Source organism: Pleurodeles waltl, chromosome 3_2, assembly GCF_031143425.1.
Source record: "Pleurodeles waltl isolate 20211129_DDA chromosome 3_2, aPleWal1.hap1.20221129, whole genome shotgun sequence".
Classification (NCBI taxonomy): domain Eukaryota; kingdom Metazoa; phylum Chordata; class Amphibia; order Caudata; family Salamandridae; genus Pleurodeles; species Pleurodeles waltl.
Genome location: NC_090441.1, coordinates 156,318,487 through 156,342,646, shown reverse-complemented (window position 1 = coordinate 156,342,646; position 24,160 = coordinate 156,318,487).

The following is a 24,160-nucleotide window of genomic DNA, read 5'->3' as shown; positions in this document are numbered from 1 at the left end:
CAACTCAGGAGGTCGTGCAATGCAGCTTAGAGTGCCGTGGACCCAGGCTTGGCTGTGCACAAAGGAAATCCTGGAAAAGTGCACAGGAGCCAGAGTAGCTGCAAAAGACGTGGTTCTCAGCAATACAGTCTGGCGAGGGGAGGCAAGGACTTACCTCCACCAAACTTGGACTGAAGAGTCACTGGACTGTGGGAGTCACTTGGACAGAGTTGCTGAGTTCAAGGGACCTCGCTCATCGTGCTGAGAGGAGACCCAGAGTACCGGTGATGCAGTTCTTTGGTGCCTGCGGTTGCAGGGGGAAGATTCCGTCGACCCACAGGAGATTTCTTCGGAGCTTCTAGTGCAGAGAGGAGGCAGACTACCCCCACAGCATGCACCACCAGGAAAACAGTCGAGAAGATGGCTGGATCAGCGTTACAGTGTCGCAGTAGTCATCTTTGCTACTTTGTTGCAGTTTTGCAGGCTTCCAGCGCGGTCAGCAGTCGATTCCTTGGCAGAAGGTGAAGAGAGAGATGCAGAGGAACTCTGATGAGCTCTTGCATTCGTTATCTAAGGAATTCCCCAAAGCAGAGACCCTAAATAGCCAGAAAAGAGGGTTTGGCTACTTAGGAGAGAGGATAGGCTAGCAACACCTGAAGGAGCCTATCAGAAGGACTCTCTGACGTCACCTGCTGGCACTGGCCACTCAGAGCAGTCCAGTGTGCCAGCAGCACCTCTGTTTCCAAGATGGCAGAGGTCTGGAGCACACTGGAGGAGCTCTGGGCACCCCCCCCGGGGAGGTGCAGGTCAGGGGAGTGGTCCCCTTTCCTTTGTCCAGTTTCACGCCAGAGCAGGGCTGAGGGGTCCCTGAACCGGTGTAGACTGGCTTATGCAGAAATGGGCACCATCTGTGCCCATGAAAGCATTTCCAGAGGCTGGGGGAGGCTACTCCTCCCCTGCCTTAACACCTTTTTCCAAAGGGAGAGGGTGTAACACCCTCTCTCTGAGGAAGTATTTTGTTCTGCCTTCCTGGGCCAAGCCTGGCTGGACCCCAGGAGGGCAGAAACCTGTCTGAGGGGTTGCCAGCAGCAGCAGCTGCAGTGAAACCCCGGGAAAGGCAGTTTGGCAGTACCCGGGTCTGTGCTAGAGACCCGTGGGATCATGGGATTGTGCCAACAATGCCAGGATGGCATAGAGGGGGCAATTCCATGATCATAGACATGTTACATGGCCATATTCGGAGTTACCATTGTGAAGCTATACCTAGGTAGTGACCTATGTATAGTGCACGCGTGTAATGGTGTCCCCGCACTCACAAAGTCCGGGGAATTTGCCCTGAACAATGTGGGGGCACCTTGGCTAGTGCCAGGGTGCCCACACACTAAGTAACTTAGCACCCAACCTTTACCAGGTAAAGGTTAGACATATAGGTGACTTATAAGTTACTTAAGTGCAGTGGTAAATGGCTGTGAAATAACGTGGACGTTATTTCACTCAGGCTGCAGTGGCAGGCCTGTGTAAGAATTGTCAGAGCTCCCTATGGGTGGCAAAAGAAATGCCAGGCAAGATGGTACTTTCCTACACAACCCCCCCCCCAAACGAAGGACAATAAGACTAGTCATTACCTGATGGGTCTTCATTGTCTAAGTGGAAATATCTGGAGAGTCCATCTGCATTGGAGTGGGTACTCCCAGGTCTATGTTCCACTGTATAGTCCATTCCCTGTAGAGATATGGACCACCTCAACAAATTAGGGTTTTCACCTTTCATTTGTTTTAGCCAAAGTAGAGGTTTGTGGTCTGTCTGAACAATGAAGTGAGTGCCAAACAGGTATGGCCTCAACTTCTTCAGTGCCCAGACCACAGCAAAGGCCTCCCTCTCTATGGCAGACCAACGCTTTTCTCTAGGGGTCAACCTCCTGCTAATAAAAGCGACAGGTTGATCCTGGCCCTCAGAATTAAGTTGTGATAAGACTGCCCCTACCCCTAATTCAGATGCATCAGTTTGGACAATGAATTTTTTGGAATAACAGGGGCTTTTCAGGACAGGTGCAGAGCACATGGCCTGCTTCAGCTCCTCAAAAGCTTTCTGACAGTTTGCTGTCCATAATACCTTCTTAGGCATTTTCTTAGATGTGAAGTCATTAAGAGGGGCTGCAATGGAGCCATAGTTCTTTATGAACCTCCTGTAGTACCCAGTGAGGCCTAAAAAGGCTCTCACCTGAGTCTGAGTAGTAGGGGGAACCCAATCTATAATAGTTTGGATTTTCCCCTGAAGTGGTGCAATCTGTTCTCCACCTACCAGGTGTCCCAGATAAACCACCTTCCCCTGCCCTATCTGGCACTTTGAAGCCTTGATAGTGAGGCCTGCCTTTTGCAGGGCCTCCAAAACTTTCCATAGGTGGACCAGGTGATCATCCCAGCTGGAGCTAAAGACAGCTATATCGTCCAAATATGCTGCACTAAAAGCTTCCAGCCCTTGCAGGACTGTATTCACCAACCTTTGAAAAGTGGCAGGTACATTTTTCAATCCAAAAGGCATTACTGTGAACTGGTAAGGGCCTCCAATGGTTGAAAATGCAGTTTTTGCTTTTGCATCTTCTGATAATTTGATCTGCCAATACCCTGCAGTCAAATCAAAAGTGCTTAGATACTTGGCAGATGCCAGTGTATCTATAAGCTCATCTGCCCTCGGTATAGGGTGAGCATCAGTTTTGGTTACCTGGTTGAGACCTCTGTAGTCAACACAAAATCTCATTTCCCTTTTACCACCTTTAGAATGAGGTTTTGGTACAAGTACCATAGGAGAGGCCCATGGACTTTTAGAGTGCTCAACCACTCCCAGTTCAAGCATTTTCTGCACCTCTTGCTTTATGCAGTCTCTGACATGGTCAGGCTGCCTATAGATCTTACTTTTGACAGGCAAGCTGTCTCCAGTATCTATAGTGTGCTCACACAAAGAAGTGGTACCTGGCACAGTAGAGAAGAGTTCAGAAAACTGACCCAGGAGATTTATGCAGTGGTCTTTCTGCTCAGCAGTAAGACAATCTGCCAGTACTACACCTTCCACTAGAGCATCTTGTTCTGTGGAAGAGAAGAGATCAGGGAGAGGGTCACTCTCTTCTTCCTGTCCCTCAGCAGTTGCCATGAGCAGGGTGAGATCAGCCCTGTCATAGTAGGGTTTCAGGCGATTGACATGGAGCACCCTAAGGGGACTCCTGGCAGTGCCTAAGTCAACTAAGTAGGTGACTTCACCCTTCTTTTCAACAATTATGTGGGGTCCACTCCATTTGTCTTGGAGTGCTCTTGGGGCCACAGGCTCCAAGACCCACACTTTCTGCCCTGGTTGGTACTGAACCAAAACAGCCTTCTGGTCATGCCATTGCTTTTGGAGCTCTTGGCTGGCCTGAAGGTTTTTACTGGCCTTTTTCATGTACTCAGCCATCCTAGATCTTAGGCCAAGTACATAGTCCACTATGTCTTGCTTTGGAGCTTTTAAAAGTTGTTCCCAACCCTCCTTAACAAGTGTTAGAGGACCTCTCACAGGGTGTCCAAATAGGAGTTCAAAGGGGCTGAAGCCCACTCCTTTTTGGGATACCTCCCTGTAAGCAAACAGGAGGCAAGGTAATAGGATATCCCATCTCCTGCGGAGTTTTTCAGGGAGTCCCATAATCATGCCTTTGAGAGTTTTGTTAAATCTCTCCACCAGTCCATTTGTTTGTGGATGATAGGGTGTAGTGAACTTGTATGTAACACCGCACTCCTTCCACATGGCATTTAAGTAAGCAGACATGAAATTGCTTCCCCTGTCTGATACCACCTCTTTTGGGAAGCCCACCCTGGAAAAGATTCCTAGGAGGGCCTTTGCCACTGCAGGAGCTGTAGTGGTCCTAAGAGGAATTGCTTCAGGATATCTGGTGGCATGGTCCACTACCACCAAGATAAACCTATTGCCTGAAGCAGTAGGAGGGTCAAGGGGGCCAACTATGTCAACCCCTACCCTTTCAAAGGGAACCCCAACCACAGGCAGTGGAATAAGGGGTGCCTTTGGAGTGCCACCTATCTTGCCACTGGCTTGACAGGTTTCACAGGACTTACAAAATTATTTTGTGTCCTCTGACATTCTAGGCCAATGAAACAAGGGAACAAGCCTGTCCCAGGTTTTCATTTGCCCCAAATGTCCAGCTAAGGGAATGTCGTGGGCTAGAGTTAGGAGGAACTTTCTGTACTCCTGAGGAATCACCAATCTCCTGGCAGCTCCAGGTTTTGGATCCCTTGCTTCAGTGTACAAGAGGTTGTCCTCCCAGTAAACTCTGTGAGAGTCACTGACATCCCCATTTGCTTGTTTGACAGCTTGCTGCATTAGACCCTCTAGTGTGGGACAGGCATGCTGTGCCACACTCAGCTCCTCCCTGGCAGGCCCCCCTTCACCCAAAAGCTCAGCAGTGTCTGCTTCCAGCTCCTCTGGTGTAGGTTCTGCACAGGGTGGAAATTCTTCTTCCTCAGAAGTAGAATCCACTGTAGAGGGAGGGATAGTAGGTACTGTTTTACCTTTACTAACCCTAGCTTTAGGGAGCACTTGGTCCATTCTTCCAGGATCCAAGTCACCCTGTCCTTTTTGCTTTTTGGCCTGAGCCCTGGTCAAAGCAAAAATATGCCCTGGAATGCCCAGCATTGCTGCATGAGCCTCCAACTCCACTTCTGCCCAAGCTGATGTCTCTAAATCATTCCCTAATAGACAGTCTACAGGTAAATCTGAGGCAACCACAACTTTCTTTGGGCCAGTAACCCCCCCCCCAGTTGAGATTCACAACAGCCATGGGGTGGCTAAGGGTGTTGTTATGAGCATTGGTTACTTGGTACTGGTGGCCAAGTAGGTGTTGTTCAGGGTGGACCAGTTTCTCTATTACCATTGTAACACTGGCACCTGTGTCCCTGTAGGCCTGAACCTCAACACCATTTATTAGGGGTAGTTGCTTGTACTTATCCATGTTAAGGGGGACAAGCAACCAAGGTGGCTAAATCAATAGCCCCCTCAGAGACTAACACAGCCTCTGCGGTCTCCCTAATCAGACCAACCCCAACTAAGTTACCAAAAGTGAGCCCAGCTACTCCCTTGGATTGGCTATTAGTAGGTTTGCTCCCACCACCACTGCTATTAGTAGGGACACTAGGTGTAGCAGCAGGGGTTGTAGTGGTAGGAGGCTTGGTGCTTTTCTTTGGAAAACTGGGATCTGTTGTCCAATGGCCTTTTATTTTACAAAAATAGCACCATGCTTTCTTTTCTTTGTTTTGATTTGAAGAGGATTTGGGCACACCACCCCCACCAGTGTGTTTTTGTGGGCCTGATAAAGTCTCATTTTTAGATTTGTCCCCTCCCTTGTCAGAAGACTTACCATCCTTCTTCTTGCCATCTTTGTCACCCCCTGTATGAACTTTTCTGTTCACCCTTGTTCTGACCCATTTGTCTGCCTTCTTTCCCAATTCTTGGGGAGAGGTCAGATCAGAGTCCACCAGGTACTGGTGCAACAAATCAGACATACAATTATTAAGAATATGCTCTCTCAGGATTAAGTTATACAGGCTTTCATAATCAGTAACTTTAATGCCATGTAACCACCCCTCCAAGGCCTTCACTGAATGGCCAACAAAGTCTACCCAGTCTTGTGAAGACTCCTTTTTGGTTTCTCTGAACTTCATCCTGTACTGTTCAGTGGTTAAGCCAGAACCAACAAGGAGTGCATTCTTAAGAACTGCAAAATTATTGGCATCACTTTCTTTCACAGTAAGGAGCCTATCCCTACCCTTTCCACTAAATGATAGCCATAGGATAGCAGCCCACTGACTTTGAGGGACATCCTGTACAACACAGGCCCTCTCAAGTGCAGCAAACCACTTGTTAATGTCATCCCCCTCCTTATAAGGGGGAACTATCTTGTGGAGATTCCTAGAATCATGCTCTTTTGCAGGATGACTATTTGGAATACTGCTGCTGCCACCATGGGATTCTAATCCCAGTTTCTGTCTTTCTCTTTCTATCTCTAACGACTGCCTATCTAAATCCAGCTGTTGCTTCTTGAGCTTCAGTCTTGATTGTTCCACTCTCAATCTATTGAGCTCCCTTTCTAACATTCTGTCATCAGGGTGGGTGGGAGAGGCATGTCTAGAAACAGAAGTATGCTGAGATTGAACAGAAGGAGACCTGTCCCTAACAGATGGCACTCTAACAACCTGGCTAACAGAATGAACACTCCTACTATGATGAGAATGAACACTTTTACTGTGTTGTGAGGCAACACTCACATCAGTGCCAGCTATGCTAGGTGGTTTGCTAGGGGGCAGGTTGGAAAGATTCCCTCCCACATCTTTTGCTAGGGGTGCCCCAGAATCAGAATGGGAACCATCAGCTAATTTCTCACCAGAAGTGCCAACTAAGGTCTTATCTTGTTCAATGAGCATATTAACCAACAGTTGTCTTGAAGGATTCTTTCCTACCCCTAAACCTCTATCTATGCAGAGACTCCTTGCTTCCTTACAGCTAAGGTTGTCATAAGCTATGTTGGACAGATCAAGAGGTAGGCCTGTACCAGACATGATAGAAAGTGTTTAAGGGACAGAACAAGTGAGAATTTTTTTTTTAGAACTTTTTAAAGAACAGAAAAAAAAACTTTTTAAACTTTTTAAGAACTTTTTGAAAGTTTAGAAGTACTTTTCAGCACTTAGCAAAGAAGTGAAGGAGGAAAAGCAAAACTTTTTTGTTATGTGTACATACACTTAACTTGTTTTGTATATTTTTCTCTTATGAAAAGTACAATATGACAAAAGTGGTAAGTAGTTTCAAAGTACTTATCCCGTCGCTGCTTCCAATGTAGGAGGCTGGACTGGCTTGTAGTGAGTACCAAGGGGTACTTACACCTTGCACCAGGCCCAGGTATCCCTTATTAGTGTATAGGGGTGTCTAGCAGCTTAGGCTGATAGAAAAGGTAGCTTAGCAGAGCAGCTTAGGCTGAACTAGGAGACGAGTGAAGCTCCTACAGTACCACTAGTGTCACTTGCACAATATCATAAGAAAACACAATACACAGATATACTAAAAATAGAGGTACTTTATTTTTATGACAATATGCCAAAGTATCTCAGTGAGTACCCTCAGTATGAGGATAGCAAATATACACAAGATATATGTACACCAAACAAAAATATGCCGTAATAGCAATAGAAAACAGTACAAACAATGTATAGTCACAATAGGATGCAATAGGATCACATAGGCATACGGGCAACACAAACCATATACTCTAGAAGTGGAATGCGAACCACGAATGGACCCCAAACCTATGTGACCTTGTAGAGGGTCGCTGGGACTGTAAGAAAACAGTGAGGGTTAGAAAAATAGCCCACCCCAAGACCCTGAAAAGTGAGTGCAAAGTGCACTGAAGTTCCCCAAAGAGCACAGAAGTCGTGATAGGGGAATTCTGCGGGCAAGACTGACACCAGCAATGCAACAATGATGGATTTCCAGATGAGAGTACCTGTGGAACAAGGGGACCAAGTCCAAAAGTCACGATCAAGTCGGGAGTGGGCAGATGCCCAGGAAATGCCAGCTGTGGGTGCAAAGGAGCTGCCACCGGACGGTAGAAGCTAAGGATTCTGCAAGAACGATAAGGGCTAGAAATTTCCCCTTTGGAGGATGGATGTTCCACGTCATGAAGAGTCGTGCAGAAGTGTTTTCCTGAAGAAAGACCGCAAACAAGCCTTGCTAGCTGCAAAGCTCGCAGTTAGGGTTTTTGGATGCTGCGGTGGCCCAGGAGGGACCAGGATGTCGCCAATTGCGTGAGGAGACAGAGGGGGCGTCCAGCAAGACAAGGAGCCCACTCAGAAGCAAGCAGCACCCGGAGAAGTGCCAGAACAGGCACTACAAAGTGGAGTGAAACGGTGCTCACCCAAAGTTGCACAAGAGAGTCCACGCCGCCGGAGGACAACTCAGGAGGTCGTGCAATGCAGGTTAGAGTGCTGTAGACCCAGGCTTGGCTGTGTACAGAGGAAATCCTGGAAAAGTGCACAGGAGCCGGAGTAGCTGCAAAAGACGCGGTTCTCAGCAATGCAGTCTGGCGTGGGGAGGCAAGGACTTACCTCCACCAAACTTGGACTGAAGAGTCACTGGACTGTGGGAGTCACTTGGACAGAGTTGCTGAGTTCAAGGGACCTCGCTCGTCGTGCTGAGAGGAGACCCAGAGTACCGGTGATGCAGTTCTTTGGTACCTGCGGTTGTAGGGGGAAGATTCCGTCGACCCACGGGAGATTTCTTCGGAGCTTCTAGTGCAGAGAGGAGGCAGACTACCCCCACAGCATGCACCACCAGGGAAACAGTCGAGAAGGCGGCTGGATCAGCGTTACAGTGACGCAGTAGTCATCTTTGCTACTTTGTTGTAGTTTTGCAGGCTTCCAGCGCGGTCAGCAGTCGATTCCTTGGCAGAAGGTGAAGAGAGAGATGCAGAGGAACTCTGATGAGCTCTTGCATTCGTTATCTAAGGAATTCCCCAAAGCAGAGACCCTAAATAGCCAGAAAAGAGGGTTTGGCTACTTAGGAGAGAGGATAGGCTAGCAACACCTGAAGGAGCCTATCAGAAGGACTCTCTGACGTCACCTGCTGGCACTGGCCACTCAGAGCAGTCCAGTGTGCCAGCAGCACCTCTGTTTCCAAGATGGCAGAGGTCTGGAGCACACTGGAGGAGCTCTGGGCACCTCCCAGGGGAGGTGCAGGTCAGGGGAGTGGTCACTCCCCTTTCCTTTGTCCAGTTTCGCGCCAGAGCAGGGCTGAGGGGTCCCTGAACCGGTGTAGACTGGCTTATGCAGAAATGGGCACCATCTGTGCCCATGAAAGCATTTCCAGAGGCTGGGGGAGGCTACTCCTCCCCTGCCTTAACACCTTTTTCCAAAGGGAGAGGGTGTAACACCCTCTCTCTGAGGAAGTCCTTTGTTCTGCCTTCCTGGGCCAAGCCTGGCTGGACCCCAGGAGGGCAGAAACCTGTCTGAGGGGTTGGCAGCAGCTGTAGTGAAACCCCGGGAAAGGCAGTTTGGCAGTACCCGGGTCTGTACTAGAGACCCGTGGGATCATGGGATTGTGCCAACAATGCCAGGATGGCATAGAGGGGGCAATTCCATGATCATAGACATGTTACATGGCCCTATTCGGAGTTACCATTGTGAAGCTATACCTAGGTAGTGACCTATGTATAGTGCACGCGTGTAATGGTGTCCCCGCACTCACAAAGTTTGGGGAATTTGCCCTGAACAATGTGGGGGCACCTTGGCTAGTGCCAGGGTGCCCACACACTAAGTAACTTAGCACCCAACCTTTACCAGGTAAAGGTTAGACATATAGGTGACTTATAAGTTACTTAAGTGCAGTGGTAAATGGCTGTGAAATAACGTGGACGTTATTTCACTCAGGCTGCAGTGGCAGGCCTGTGTAAGAATTGTCAGAGCTCCCTATGGGTGGCAAAAGAAATGCTGCAGCCCATAGGGATCTCCTGGAACCCCAATACCCTGGGTACCTCAGTACCATATACTAGGGAATTATAAGGGTGTTCCAGTATGCCAATGTAAATTGGTGAAATTGGTCACTAGCCTGTTAGTGACAATTTGGAAAGAAATGAGAGAGCATAACCACTGAGGTTCTGGATAGCAGAGCCTCAGTGAGACAGTTAGTCATAACACAGGTAACACATTCAGGGCACACTTATGAGCACTGGGGCCCTGGCTGGCAGGGTCCCAGTGACACATACAGCTAAAACAACATATATACAGTGAAATATGGGGGTAAAATGGCAGGCAAGATGGTACTTTCCTACACCTGCTTTGGAGGGAGTGATGGGAAGAGCAGGTAGTGGTCCATTGAACCACTGTCTTGTCCTCGAATGCCTTTCCACTGGGAAAAACGTTTTTAAAAGCAACACCAGTACCTTTAGCAGAGATGGGCAATTTTTTTTTAGGTTTCCTTTGTTGGAAAGCACACGCAGGCTTCAATCCCTACACCGGCAGCCAATCAGAGTGGGGTTGCAAATTCTGACTGGTCTAATTAATATTAATAATTAGGCTAGTGGTTGTGAGACCTCCTTTGAATGGACAGTTAGTGATGTGACATAGTAGTATGTAGGGTGCAGTATTAATTGTATTCCCATTCACCAACCAGTTTGAGTAAGTTGCACGTACCTTGGCCCATATTTATACTTTTTTAGCGCCGCATTTGTGCCGCTTTTTGACGCAAAAGTGGCGCTCAAAAAGTATAAATATGGGCCTTAGTATGGGGCACGGAATGATACTCTCTGGCCTATATCTCATTAAAGAAGAACACATTCACAATTACATACAAAACCAAATGCACATTTCCTATGATCTTGTATACACTGGTGATAATTTCAGCATCACATATAGTCCACTACAAGTCATGATCATCAAATTAGCATTTTACTGCAGTCGATAAGCACCAACCATAGCAGCAGCCTTGCTGCTTAAGCCTCATGCCCTAGAAATACCTTAACTCCAGTATCAGGAAGTATACCATTTAGCTCAGACCTCTTTCAAACCATCAAAACAACCAAAGGAAATAGGGAAATCCATCCTTTTCAACTGCCCCTTCAAATGTTTTCGTCAGCAAACGCTACCCAGCTCACATGCTTCATTCAAGAGTGGTACCTCAGCCCACACCTCCTTTTCACCATTGGAGCCTAACTCATCCCTACTTTGTAAGCCATCATGAATTTCATTTCTATCACTACGCTGCTCCCAGGGTCACAGGGTGTTTGAAAGTGCTGCTTTGAATAGCAAAGGAAAATTATGGAAAATGATTATTCAGAGTCCAAACCACCACCTCAAAAGGTTTTAAAAATTTGATCATATAAAGCATAAAAACATTGTTGCATCTGGGGGAGAGAATTGGCCAACAGTGTTTGCTTGTCAGTTCACAATTCTTCCAATTACTGAATAAAACAACTGTAAATAGGAAAATCCCTAACACCTTGCGCATCTGGTATCCATGCATTCTTTTTTTTTGCTTTTGTTTCCAAACTTTCCTGTGTGTTTTTCCTTCTTGACACTAATTTAAGGATGCATTAATCCGTAGGGAAACCTAAATTACAGACTGGTGTCCTCTAAGAAGGGGACTTCTCACTTCTTTGTCTAACTGCTGTCTTGGAAGGGTGGGGAAAGCACCATATCCCTCCTCCAATTCTGAGCCCTGGCTCATGGCACCCAATTCATATGTTTATGTTTGCTTATTTAAACCAGGTGGAACTGCCTGTTGACCTTCCCATGTAAAATGCAATCCCAAGGCTTGAGCCTTCATGGGTATATTATCATAGTTAATCCTATTTTTCAGTCTAGGTATGCCCTTTCTTGAATTGCATTTGTGATTTATTTATTTAGATATAAATGGTGAATATAAAATGCATATTATTCATTGCAATATGATAATCAAGTCTGCTTAAATATATTCATGTTATTTTGTCTGAATTGATTTCCCAGTTGTAATAATTATTTTGGAGTTATGAACAAGTTTTCATAGAAGCTAATAATTTCACTACATGATTATTATTACTAAACAAAGATCATAGCTTCACAGAATGTAAGTGCTAGTGTGCCAGTGCCTTCTTTTTGCTAATTGTTTATTTACAAAAGCTTCAACAATGATCAGATATGTTATAAAAACCAAGAACAGAGAGTAATAGGAGAGAGGAACTTCATATCAAAGACTTGGAAGTGGGGCCATTCTGAACTATACTGCCATTAGAAATGTGGCCTCTAGTTGGCAAAGGTATTCGCCCTGTCCAAGTAGGGACCACAATCCTAGTCAGGGTAAGTCATAACACAACCCAAATTATCCTGTGCTCACCCTCTGGTAGCTTGGCACAGAACAGTCAGGCTTAACTTAGAATGTGATGTGTAAAGTATTTGTGCAATAACTCAAACAGTAACACAGTGAAAACACCACAAAAGTACACCTCACATGTTTAGAAAAACAGATAATATTTATCTGAATACAATGAGCTAAAAATGACAAAAATCCAATATGCACAAGTTGAGATATCACTTTTTAAAGGTTTAATCCTCAATCCTTAAGAATCACTTGTTGTATCTATGTAACACACTGTAATTGGAATGCATCAAAATAACGACTCACCAGGGCTGAAGAGGAGGAAATGCGTTGAAAAATAAGGCACTGCGTCAGATTTTCTGGCACGGCACACACGATGTGCTGTTTGTTTCCATGCTGCAACGTGATGCGTTGATTTCCAAGAGCGCAGCATTGGTTCCTCACTGTGATGATATTTTGACACCCACAGATGATGCGTTGAAAGTGCTTGACGCACTGTTAGAAGGAGCAGGTACTGTGGAGATCCGGTAGGCAATGATGCAAAATTTCAGCCGCGAGGCAGGTGCTGCTTCGATTTCCAGTTGCGAGTTCAGCTCTGCTTCATTTCGGTCGCCGATGTAGCAATTTTCAAACCACTATGCAGGTGCTGCAGCGATTTCTGCCAGCGTTGTACCAACTTTCCGACACACAAAGATTTCCTGAAAGGGTGAAGTCTTTGTTGGCCCTGAGACTTCAGAAACAGGAGGCAAGGGTAAATCCAAGCCCTTGGAAAGCACTTTTGGAGGAAGACAGAGTCCTTCCAGAGCCAGGAGCACCAGGGCAACAAGCAGGAAAGCAGTCCTTCAGTAAAGCACTCTAAGTGAGTCCTTTGGGCAGCCATGCAGTGTCTTTGACAGATTCCAGGTGTAGATCCAGAATTGTCTGATTTGGTGGGGCCAGAGACCCAGTTCATATACCCAAAAATGCCTTTGAAGTGAAGGAAACGTCAAAGAGTGTTGTTGAAGTGCACAAGTCCCCCTTTCAGCCCATGTTTGTCTGCCAGGATTCCTGTGGTGGTGGTCCACTTGCCTTTGAAATGTAAGAGAGAGCCCCTCCACCCTTCCTGCCCAGGGAGACCCATTCAGTATGCAGATGAATGCAGATGTGACTGAGTGTCCTGTGTTTATGACTGGGTGGAATGCACAAGGGGAGCTGTCAACCAGCATAGACCCGATGTGGATTGGAGATAGGGCTGTAAGACACAGATGCCAGTAAGTGTAGAGAAATGCCCACTTTCTAAAAGTGGCATTTTTAAAGGAATAATGTTAAATCCAACTGCACCAGTAAGCAGGATTTTCTATTACCATTCTGGCAATACTAAACATGACAGGGCTACCCCTTCCAGATCAGAATCTACCACTTGAAAGTATGTGAGGGCAGTTCTAATGCTAGAGAGGAGCAGGCCTCACAGTAGTGGAAAACAAATGTATGATTTTTCCACTACTCGGACATGAAAAAGACATAAGTACATATCATGTCTTTTACCTTCATAGCACCCTGTCCTATGGGCTACCTAGGGCCTACCTTATGGGTGACTTATATGTAGAAAACCGGAAGTTTGAGGCATGGAAAGTAGTTTTAAATGCCAAATTGAAGTGGCAGTGCAAGTGCACACACAGGCCTTGCAATGCCCGGCCTGAGACATGGTCAAGGGGCTATTTATGTGGGTTGCACAATCAGTGCTGCAAGCCCACTAGTAGCGTTTAATTTCCAGGCCCTGGGCATCTGTAGTGCACTTTACTAGGACCTTACACGTAATTTAAATATGCTAATTGAGTAGGAACCAATATTAGGGGAAAGAGCATCTGCACCTTAGCACTAGACATCAGTGGTAAGGTGTGCAGAGTCCTAAAACCACCCTAAGGCTGTCAGGTCTAACAATTGCCTTTCCTTGTTGTAGGCTTCCAGGAGGCACATCAAAAATACAGGGGATATGGAGGATTAAAGGTCCAGTGTATACCCTCCAATGAAAGTTACTAATAATGCAATACACTGTTCCTAGGTAACAAAGGGAGACAGGACGAGTAATCTGGAGTCCTATTTAATAGGAGCAAGAGTCCTCACACACCCAAATGGGTGTCATGCTTCATCATCGGACAAGCTCCTCGTCAGACCGGCGCTGCAATGTCTGACGGGCACCACCCATCTGGGGGGCTCTTTGCCGGAGATCTTTTCTCGATGATGCCACTCTATCCCGCAGATAAGTAGGGGGAAAGAAAATGGGGAGAGTTCAAAGAAAGAAAATAAAATTGGCTCAGGACCCTTAATGAGTACTTAACTTTATTCTGTCTATGTGGGGTGAAGGCCAAGATTAAAATATTGATCAGGAGAGTGAGATAGAGATAATGCTCTGCCACTCTCTAACTGTATGTCTAATAACGGAGGGTCAAAAAACTGTAAGACCCTCCTCAAAATCGGGTCGACATGTTTCGCGTCTTTGTGGTCCACATGGATCCAATGACGCTTCTTCAGGACCTAGTGTAAAAACTTCTCCAACTACAAGCTAAATTGGCTATCACATATCAGAACTGACAGTCAAACAAAAAGTTATCGTCAGTCACTTACATGAGTCCATTATGACCCTTATTTAGTTCCTATTCGTCACCCTAGAAAAGATAAAAGCGTAAATTGTGTCTCAAAAATGTTCTCGATTCTGTTGAAGCAGAATGTACGGTAAACTGTGTGGCACACGGTGATAGTGCTGGTGGTGACACACTCATGCCAAATAAACAGAGATATGCTTACCCTCCCACATTGAGTCAGGGCTTCATGGGATCACGCAGGCCAATGGCCAGGTTCGTTTAACACACTACTAGTCATATGGAAAAAATAAATAAACACACAAATAAGTAAATCAAGGGGCACGTGTGGATTAACAAAAATTGTGTAGATTAACAAAAAATGTCAGGAATTCCACCCTTACAACAAAATAACAAACTCCACCCTTATGGATAGTGGAGACAGTCCACAGATGCTTATTAGATGTTTGATAGTACTGAAAACATAATAAAAGGGAGTCCCTTCCCTCTATCAAATACATACTTGATCATCATTAAATAGTAGTGAGAAGAAAACATCATTAGCAGTCCATGCAGGGTATGTGGGATTTCTATGACATAAAAACACTTGCTATGTGCCCACTCAAGGTATCTCTGATTGGAAACGATCCACGCAGCATAAAGGTCAAGGACAAGGAGTGCCTTGTGACTGAAATCAGTCTAATAGAGTTAAAAATAAAGAGAAGCCGAAATCACTTAATAGTCAAACCTGGACGGAGGTCAGGCCTTCAGGGCAACTATACAGCGTTTTAAGTAGTTAAACTGTCACCGATTCGGTCGACATGCGAGCGTAAACCAGTGACGTGAGAGTGTCACAAAAAGTCAATACGGCGGTACACTTACTGTCAAGAGCCTGGCGACGGGCGGCTCCACCTAACCCTGGATGCGCTCCCGAAAGTGAAAGGGAAGCGCGAACCGGGGGGTAGAAATCCCTTTGGGCCCGGAAATTGATAGAAGCGTCTGACGCGCCCGTTGCTAGGTAACGGGAGTGCGTTCCGCGCTCGGAGATACTTGGTGATAGAAATGAATGACGGGCTCGTGGCGATCCAGGTTCAATGATAAATATAAAGCGGCGGCCATCTTAAAGTGAAGGGACTTTCATAAAGTCGGCTGTGGAAAGTATCTCAAAACACTGTGGTGGGAGTAGAGGGAGGGATTAGGGCCTGAATCATCATATGACAGTTATCTGTCATATTAGATAAGGTGCTGTCAGTGGTCATATTTTGTCTATAAACAACTCACATGTCTGGTGGGTCACCATGGCTTTTCTAGGTCCTGATACCTAGATCAGGAGGGGAAACTCGTCCAAGGGATGTCATCATTCAGTCCCTTGCGATGGGTCCCAAGTTTAAAAACCCATCGTTGTTCTAATTCAAAGAGAGACCCGGTCCCCTTCAGGGCACATGTCTGTAGTACAACCCACCACATGTCATCCGGGCTATGTTGTACCTCAATGTAATGCATGCTAAGCTTTGTTGAAGTTCGACCGCAACGGATGTTGCTGCGGTGTTCATTGATTCTTAGTTTAACTGCTCTTGTGGTCATCCCTACATATTGTAAGCCACAAGGGCAAGTGATCAAATATACACAGTTTCTAGTGTTGCAGTTGGTATGTTTGAGTAGCCGCCAGTTTCCAATGGGTGCTAAATCTAGCGTATCTATTTGTTTTGTAAGTGAACATACGTTGCAATTTCCACAAGGGTAGTGGCCCTTAACTGATGGTAACTCCCAGAGGGTCCCTTGTCTACTGGGCGCAGCCCGGGGTTTAGGTCGCGTGTGGATCAAAATATCTTTTAGATTGGTTGTCCTTTTGAAGGCAAATAACGGTTTTGAGACATTCTCACCACCACTACAGAGGATATCCCATCTTTTGTTAATGATTTTCTTGATGGTATTGGACAATGGTGTGAAGGTGGTAACACACGTAAGTTTATTTTCTGCACACCTGGTGGCCGTATGCAGTAGTGAATCTCTGTCACTGTACTTAGCTCGCTTATAGGCAGTATTAACCACTTTGATGGGATAATGACGGTCACATAATTTTTGCTTCAATTCTTGAGCTTGTATGTCAAACGAGCAGATGTTGCTGCAATTGCGGCGTAACCGCAAGAACTGGCCATAAGGCAAATTGTCTCTGAGTGCTTTGGGGTGGTAACTGTCGTATAGTAATAAGCTATTACGATCTGTAGTTTTCTGATAAGTGCAAGTCTTCAGTTTGCCTCTATCAATGCTGATCTCCAGATCCAGGAAAGGGATCATAGTGGTCGAGACCAAGGAGGTGAAATGTAAAAAAGGGTCCAAATTGTTGACCCAAGTCGTAAAGGCTGTTACCTTGTCGATGGGGCCCTGCCAGATGACCAGAATGTCGTCTATATAACGACGCCACAATTTGATATTCTCAGAGAAGGGGTTCGAATCAGGTAATATGAATCGTTTTTCAAAATCATACATGTAGAGACATGCCATGCTAGGAGCAAAGGTGCTACCCATCGAAGTACCTCGAATCTGATGAAATAGTAGGTCTTCGAACTGGAAAAAATTCTCTGTCATGGCTAGGTCAGCACAGTGCATAATAAAATGCACAGGGGTAGCCGAGTCAAGCGTGGCAGAAAGGAGGGCAGTTTCAACTACTGTTAAGGTGGCTCGTTGTGGAATATTAGTGTATAATGCTTCGACATCTAGGGTGATCATAGCTTGAACATTATCTGTGGCATTGATGGATTCTATAAGGTTAAGGACATCTTTGGTGTCTCGCAAATATGTAGAAGATTGCTGCACGAGGGGTTGCAAAAAATGGTCACAAAATATAGAAAGAGGTTCTAGGATAGATCCTATACCTGAGACTATTGGGCGACCCGGGGGAGGAGTCTTCCCTTTGTGAATCTTAGGGAGGCAGTAAAAGTATGGGATCCTCGGGTTCGCAGTATCCAGGAATTCTGCTTCTTTTTGTGAGATCCAAGAATTGCTGGAAGCCTCATTTATCATCCCTCTTATCTCTGCCTGGATTCTAGTTGTAGGGTCATTATTGATGCGTGCATAATAAGTGGAGTCACTCAAAAGGCGAAGACATTCCTGTCTATAGTCTTCAGAGTTCAATATGACTATAGCGCCTCCTTTATCTGCTGATTTGATGGTAATACTGTTGTCAGCTGCCAGTCTCTTGAGAGCGTCGTTCTCATTTTTGGGTATGTTAATGAAATTCTGTTTGGGTCTAAGTTTACTAAGATCGGTATTAACCGCCTTTTCAAATGCCAAAATCTCACACGGTATTGAGGTAGTAGGGGGCATAAATTTGGACGGTTTTTTGAGGCCCGAGTCTGGAGGGGCAGTACCAGTGGGTTTGTCTTTGAAAAAGGCCTGTAATCGTATTTTCCTAAAAAATTGTGCGAGTTCACATTGAAGGCGAAAGAAGTCTTCTCTCGGGGTTGGAACGAATCCCAAACCCCTATTAAGAACCATGGTTTCTTCAAGGGAGAGGGGTATTGCAGACAGGTTGACAACTAAGTCTTTGGTTGTTGGACTCTGCCCTGGCTCCGCGTGACCATCTGTGGTTCCTCCTGAGCCCAATGGACTCGTCTGCCTCTTCCTCGCCTTCTGCCTCGTCCCCTGCCCCTGCCGCTGCCTAAAAAAGGCATATATGGTAACATGTGGCGGGGTTGATAGAAGGGGAAGGGTTGTTGCCAACCCAGGGGCTGACCAGGGTGATATTGAGGAAAGTTGAAATATGGTTGTGGTCTCTCATCATCGGTACTCCACCCGTCAGATGAAGAGCTGTGACTATATTTGCGAGGTCTTCTAAACGACGTAGAAGATTCATCTGACGAGATTGATTGAGTGTCGGCAGAATAGTCTTCCTTGATATAGGGATAGACTTTTTCTCTGCTAAATTTGCTGATGTCTTTCTGCAATTTAGTGATTTTTTGTTGTGTCAAGAATTCCTTTGACTCATTCAGTTCTAAATTGATTTCCGCTAATCGACTCTTGAATGCTGCGATAGAAACTGTGGTTTTCAGTGTGTTCTCCATAAAGGTGATCTGTACAGCCATGGATTCTGCTATCCGCCTGGAGGTGTTGATGATAAGTACCAACCAATCGCGGGTACATTTCCAGGCGATTTGAGCCCAGTCTTTCCTAAAGGCCAAGTCCTGTAGGAAAATCCGCGGCATGTTGGACACAAGTAGTCCATTGGGGGCTATATTGGCTCGCAAGTACTCTGTCATGATAGTCCCATGAAGTACTGTTTTGATCAAATCTCGCTTCAGCGAGGACAACTTATCCCATTCTGCTTTTGTGGGACCCGAAGGTCCGGCACCCTCATTTCCCAGAATGGAAGGGGTCTGTAGAATAGCTGATACGATGTCATCGTCAAAGCTTAGCCCCTGGAAATTATCCATCTTGGGGGAGTCTAGACTAGACTAATATATAATCCCACAGCAAAGCTGCTGTACTGAACACATCAAAAATACAGGGGATATGGAGGATTAAAGGTCCAGTGTATACCCTCCAATGAAAGTTACTAATAATGCAATACACTGTTCCTAGGTAACAAAGGGAGACAGGACGAGTAATCTGGAGTCCTATTTAATAGGAGCAAGAGTCCTCACACACCCAAATGGGTGTCATGCTTCATCATCGGACAAGCTCCTCGTCAGACCGGCGCTGCAATGTCTGACGGGCACCACCCATCTGGGGGGCTCTTTGCCGGAGATCTTTTCTCGATGATGCCACTCTATCCCGCAGATAAGTAGGGGGAAAGAAAATGGGGAGAGTTCAAAGAAAGAAAATAAAATTGGCTCAGGACCCTTAATGAGTACTTAACTTTATTCTGTCTATGTGGGGTGAAGGCCAAGATTAAAATATTGATCAGGAGAGTGAGATAGAGATAATGCTCTGCCACTCTCTAACTGTATGTCTAATAACGGAGGGTCAAAAAACTGTAAGACCCTCCTCAAAATCGGGTCGACATGTTTCGCGTCTTTGTGGTCCACATGGATCCAATGACGCTTCTTCAGGACCTAGTGTAAAAACTTCTCCAACTACAAGCTAAATTGGCTATCACATATCAGAACTGACAGTCAAACAAAAAGTTATCGTCAGTCACTTACATGAGTCCATTATGACCCTTATTTAGTTCCTATTCGTCACCCTAGAAAAGATAAAAGCGTAAATTGTGTCTCAAAAATGTTCTCGATTCTGTTGAAGCAGAATGTACGGTAAACTGTGTGGCACACGGTGATAGTGCTGGTGGTGACACACTCATGCCAAATAAACAGAGATATGCTTACCCTCCCACATTGAGTCAGGGCTTCATGGGATCACGCAGGCCAATGGCCAGGTTCGTTTAACACACTACTAGTCATATGGAAAAAATAAATAAACACACAAATAAGTAAATCAAGGGGCACGTGTGGATTAACAAAAATTGTGTAGATTAACAAAAAATGTCAGGAATTCCACCCTTACAACAAAATAACAAACTCCACCCTTATGGATAGTGGAGACAGTCCACAGATGCTTATTAGATGTTTGATAGTACTGAAAACATAATAAAAGGGAGTCCCTTCCCTCTATCAAATACATACTTGATCATCATTAAATAGTAGTGAGAAGAAAACATCATTAGCAGTCCATGCAGGGTATGTGGGATTTCTATGACATAAAAACACTTGCTATGTGCCCACTCAAGGTATCTCTGATTGGAAACGATCCACGCAGCATAAAGGTCAAGGACAAGGAGTGCCTTGTGACTGAAATCAGTCTAATAGAGTTAAAAATAAAGAGAAGCCGAAATCACTTAATAGTCAAACCTGGACGGAGGTCAGGCCTTCAGGGCAACTATACAGCGTTTTAAGTAGTTAAACTGTCACCGATTCGGTCGACATGCGAGCGTAAACCAGTGACGTGAGAGTGTCACAAAAAGTCAATACGGCGGTACACTTACTGTCAAGAGCCTGGCGACGGGCGGCTCCACCTAACCCTGGATGCGCTCCCGAAAGTGAAAGGGAAGCGCGAACCGGGGGGTAGAAATCCCTTTGGGCCCGGAAATTGATAGAAGCGTCTGACGCGCCCGTTGCTAGGTAACGGGAGTGCGTTCCGCGCTCGGAGATACTTGGTGATAGAAATGAATGACGGGCTCGTGGCGATCCAGGTTCAATGATAAATATAAAGCGGCGGCCATCTTAAAGTGAAGGGACTTTCATAAAGTCGGCTGTGGAAAGTATCTCAAAACACTGTGGTGGGAGTAGAGGGAGGGATTAGGGCCTGAATCATCATATGACAGTTATCTGTCATATTAGATAAGGTGCTGTCAGTGGTCATATTTTGTCTATAAACAACTCACATGTCTGGTGGGTCACCATGGCTTTTCTAGGTCCTGATACCTAGATCAGGAGGGGAAACTCGTCCAAGGGATGTCATCATTCAGTCCCTTGCGATGGGTCCCAAGTTTAAAAACCCATCGTTGTTCTAATTCAAAGAGAGACCCGGTCCCCTTCAGGGCACATGTCTGTAGTACAACCCACCACATGTCATCCGGGCTATGTTGTACCTCAATGTAATGCATGCTAAGCTTTGTTGAAGTTCGACCGCAACGGATGTTGCTGCGGTGTTCATTGATTCTTAGTTTAACTGCTCTTGTGGTCATCCCTACATATTGTAAGCCACAAGGGCAAGTGATCAAATATACACAGTTTCTAGTGTTGCAGTTGGTATGTTTGAGTAGCCGCCAGTTTCCAATGGGTGCTAAATCTAGCGTATCTATTTGTTTTGTAAGTGAACATACGTTGCAATTTCCACAAGGGTAGTGGCCCTTAACTGATGGTAACTCCCAGAGGGTCCCTTGTCTACTGGGCGCAGCCCGGGGTTTAGGTCGCGTGTGGATCAAAATATCTTTTAGATTGGTTGTCCTTTTGAAGGCAAATAACGGTTTTGAGACATTCTCACCACCACTACAGAGGATATCCCATCTTTTGTTAATGATTTTCTTGATGGTATTGGACAATGGTGTGAAGGTGGTAACACACGTAAGTTTATTTTCTGCACACCTGGTGGCCGTATGCAGTAGTGAATCTCTGTCACTGTACTTAGCTCGCTTATAGGCAGTATTAACCACTTTGATGGGATAATGACGGTCACATAATTTTTGCTTCAATTCTTGAGCTTGTATGTCAAACGAGCAGATGTTGCTGCAATTGCGGCGTAACCGCAAGAACTGGCCATAAGGCAAATTGTCTCTGAGTGCTTTGGGGTGGTAACTGTCGTATAGTAATAAGCTATTACGATCTGTAGTTTTCTGATAAGTGCAAGTCTTCAGTTTGCCTCTATCAATGCTGATCTCCAGATCCAGGAAAGGGATCATAGTGGTCGAGACCAAGGAGGTGAAATGTAAAAAAGGGTCCAAATTGTTGACCCAAGTCGTAAAGGCTGTTACCTTGTCGATGGGGCCCTGCCAGATGACCAGAATGTCGTCTATATAACGACGCCACAATTTGATATTCTCAGAGAAGGGGTTCGAATCAGGTAATATGAATCGTTTTTCAAAATCATACATGTAGAGACATGCCATGCTAGGAGCAAAGGTGCTACCCATCGAAGTACCTCGAATCTGATGAAATAGTAGGTCTTCGAACTGGAAAAAATTCTCTGTCATGGCTAGGTCAGCACAGTGCATAATAAAATGCACAGGGGTAGCCGAGTCAAGCGTGGCAGAAAGGAGGGCAGTTTCAACTACTGTTAAGGTGGCTCGTTGTGGAATATTAGTGTATAATGCTTCGACATCTAGGGTGATCATAGCTTGAACATTATCTGTGGCATTGATGGATTCTATAAGGTTAAGGACATCTTTGGTGTCTCGCAAATATGTAGAAGATTGCTGCACGAGGGGTTGCAAAAAATGGTCACAAAATATAGAAAGAGGTTCTAGGATAGATCCTATACCTGAGAATATTGGGCGACCCGGGGGAGGAGTCTTCCCTTTGTGAATCTTAGGGAGGCAGTAAAAGTATGGGATCCTCGGGTTCGCAGTATCCAGGAATTCTGCTTCTTTTTGTGAGATCCAAGAATTGCTGGAAGCCTCATTTATCATCCCTCTTATCTCTGCCTGGATTCTAGTTGTAGGGTCATTATTGATGCGTGCATAATAAGTGGAGTCACTCAAAAGGCGAAGACATTCCTGTCTATAGTCTTCAGAGTTCAATATGACTATAGCGCCTCCTTTATCTGCTGATTTGATGGTAATACTGTTGTCAGCTGCCAGTCTCTTGAGAGCGTCGTTCTCATTTTTGGGTATGTTAATGAAATTCTGTTTGGGTCTAAGTTTACTAAGATCGGTATTAACCGCCTTTTCAAATGCCAAAATCTCACACGGTATTGAGGTAGTAGGGGGCATAAATTTGGACGGTTTTTTGAGGCCCGAGTCTGGAGGGGCAGTACCAGTGGGTTTGTCTTTGAAAAAGGCCTGTAATCGTATTTTCCTAAAAAATTGTGCGAGTTCACATTGAAGGCGAAAGAAGTCTTCTCTCGGGGTTGGAACGAATCCCAAACCCCTATTAAGAACCATGGTTTCTTCAAGGGAGAGGGGTCTTGCAGACAGGTTGACAACTAAGTCTTTGGTTGTTGGACTCTGCCCTGGCTCCGCGTGACCATCTGTGGTTCCTCCTGAGCCCAATGGACTCGTCTGCCTCTTCCTCGCCTTCTGCCTCGTCCCCTGCCCCTGCCGCTGCCTAAAAAAGGCATATATGGTAACATGTGGCGGGGTTGATAGAAGGGGAAGGGTTGTTGCCAACCCAGGGGCTGACCAGGGTGATATTGAGGAAAGTTGAAATATGGTTGTGGTCTCTCATCATCGGTACTCCACCCGTCAGATGAAGAGCTGTGACTATATTTGCGAGGTCTTCTAAACGACGTAGAAGATTCATCTGACGAGATTGATTGAGTGTCGGCAGAATAGTCTTCCTTGATATAGGGATAGACTTTTTCTCTGCTAAATTTGCTGATGTCTTTCTGCAATTTAGTGATTTTTTGTTGTGTCAAGAATTCCTTTGACTCATTCAGTTCTAAATTGATTTCCGCTAATCGACTCTTGAATGCTGCGATAGAAACTGTGGTTTTCAGTGTGTTCTCCATAAAGGTGATCTGTACAGCCATGGATTCTGCTATCCGCCTGGAGGTGTTGATGATAAGTACCAACCAATCGCGGGTACATTTCCAGGCGATTTGAGCCCAGTCTTTCCTAAAGGCCAAGTCCTGTAGGAAAATCCGCGGCATGTTGGACACAAGTAGTCCATTGGGGGCTATATTGGCTCGCAAGTACTCTGTCATGATAGTCCCATGAAGTACTGTTTTGATCAAATCTCGCTTCAGCGAGGACAACTTATCCCATTCTGCTTTTGCCTTCTGCCTCGTCCCCTGCCCCTGCCGCTGCCTAAAAAAGGCATATATGGTAACATGTGGCGGGGTTGATAGAAGGGGAAGGGTTGTTGCCAACCCAGGGGCTGACCAGGGTGATATTGAGGAAAGTTGAAATATGGTTGTGGTCTCTCATCATCGGTACTCCACCCGTCAGATGAAGAGCTGTGACTATATTTGCGAGGTCTTCTAAACGACGTAGAAGATTCATCTGACGAGATTGATTGAGTGTCGGCAGAATAGTCTTCCTTGATATAGGGATAGACTTTTTCTCTGCTAAATTTGCTGATGTCTTTCTGCAATTT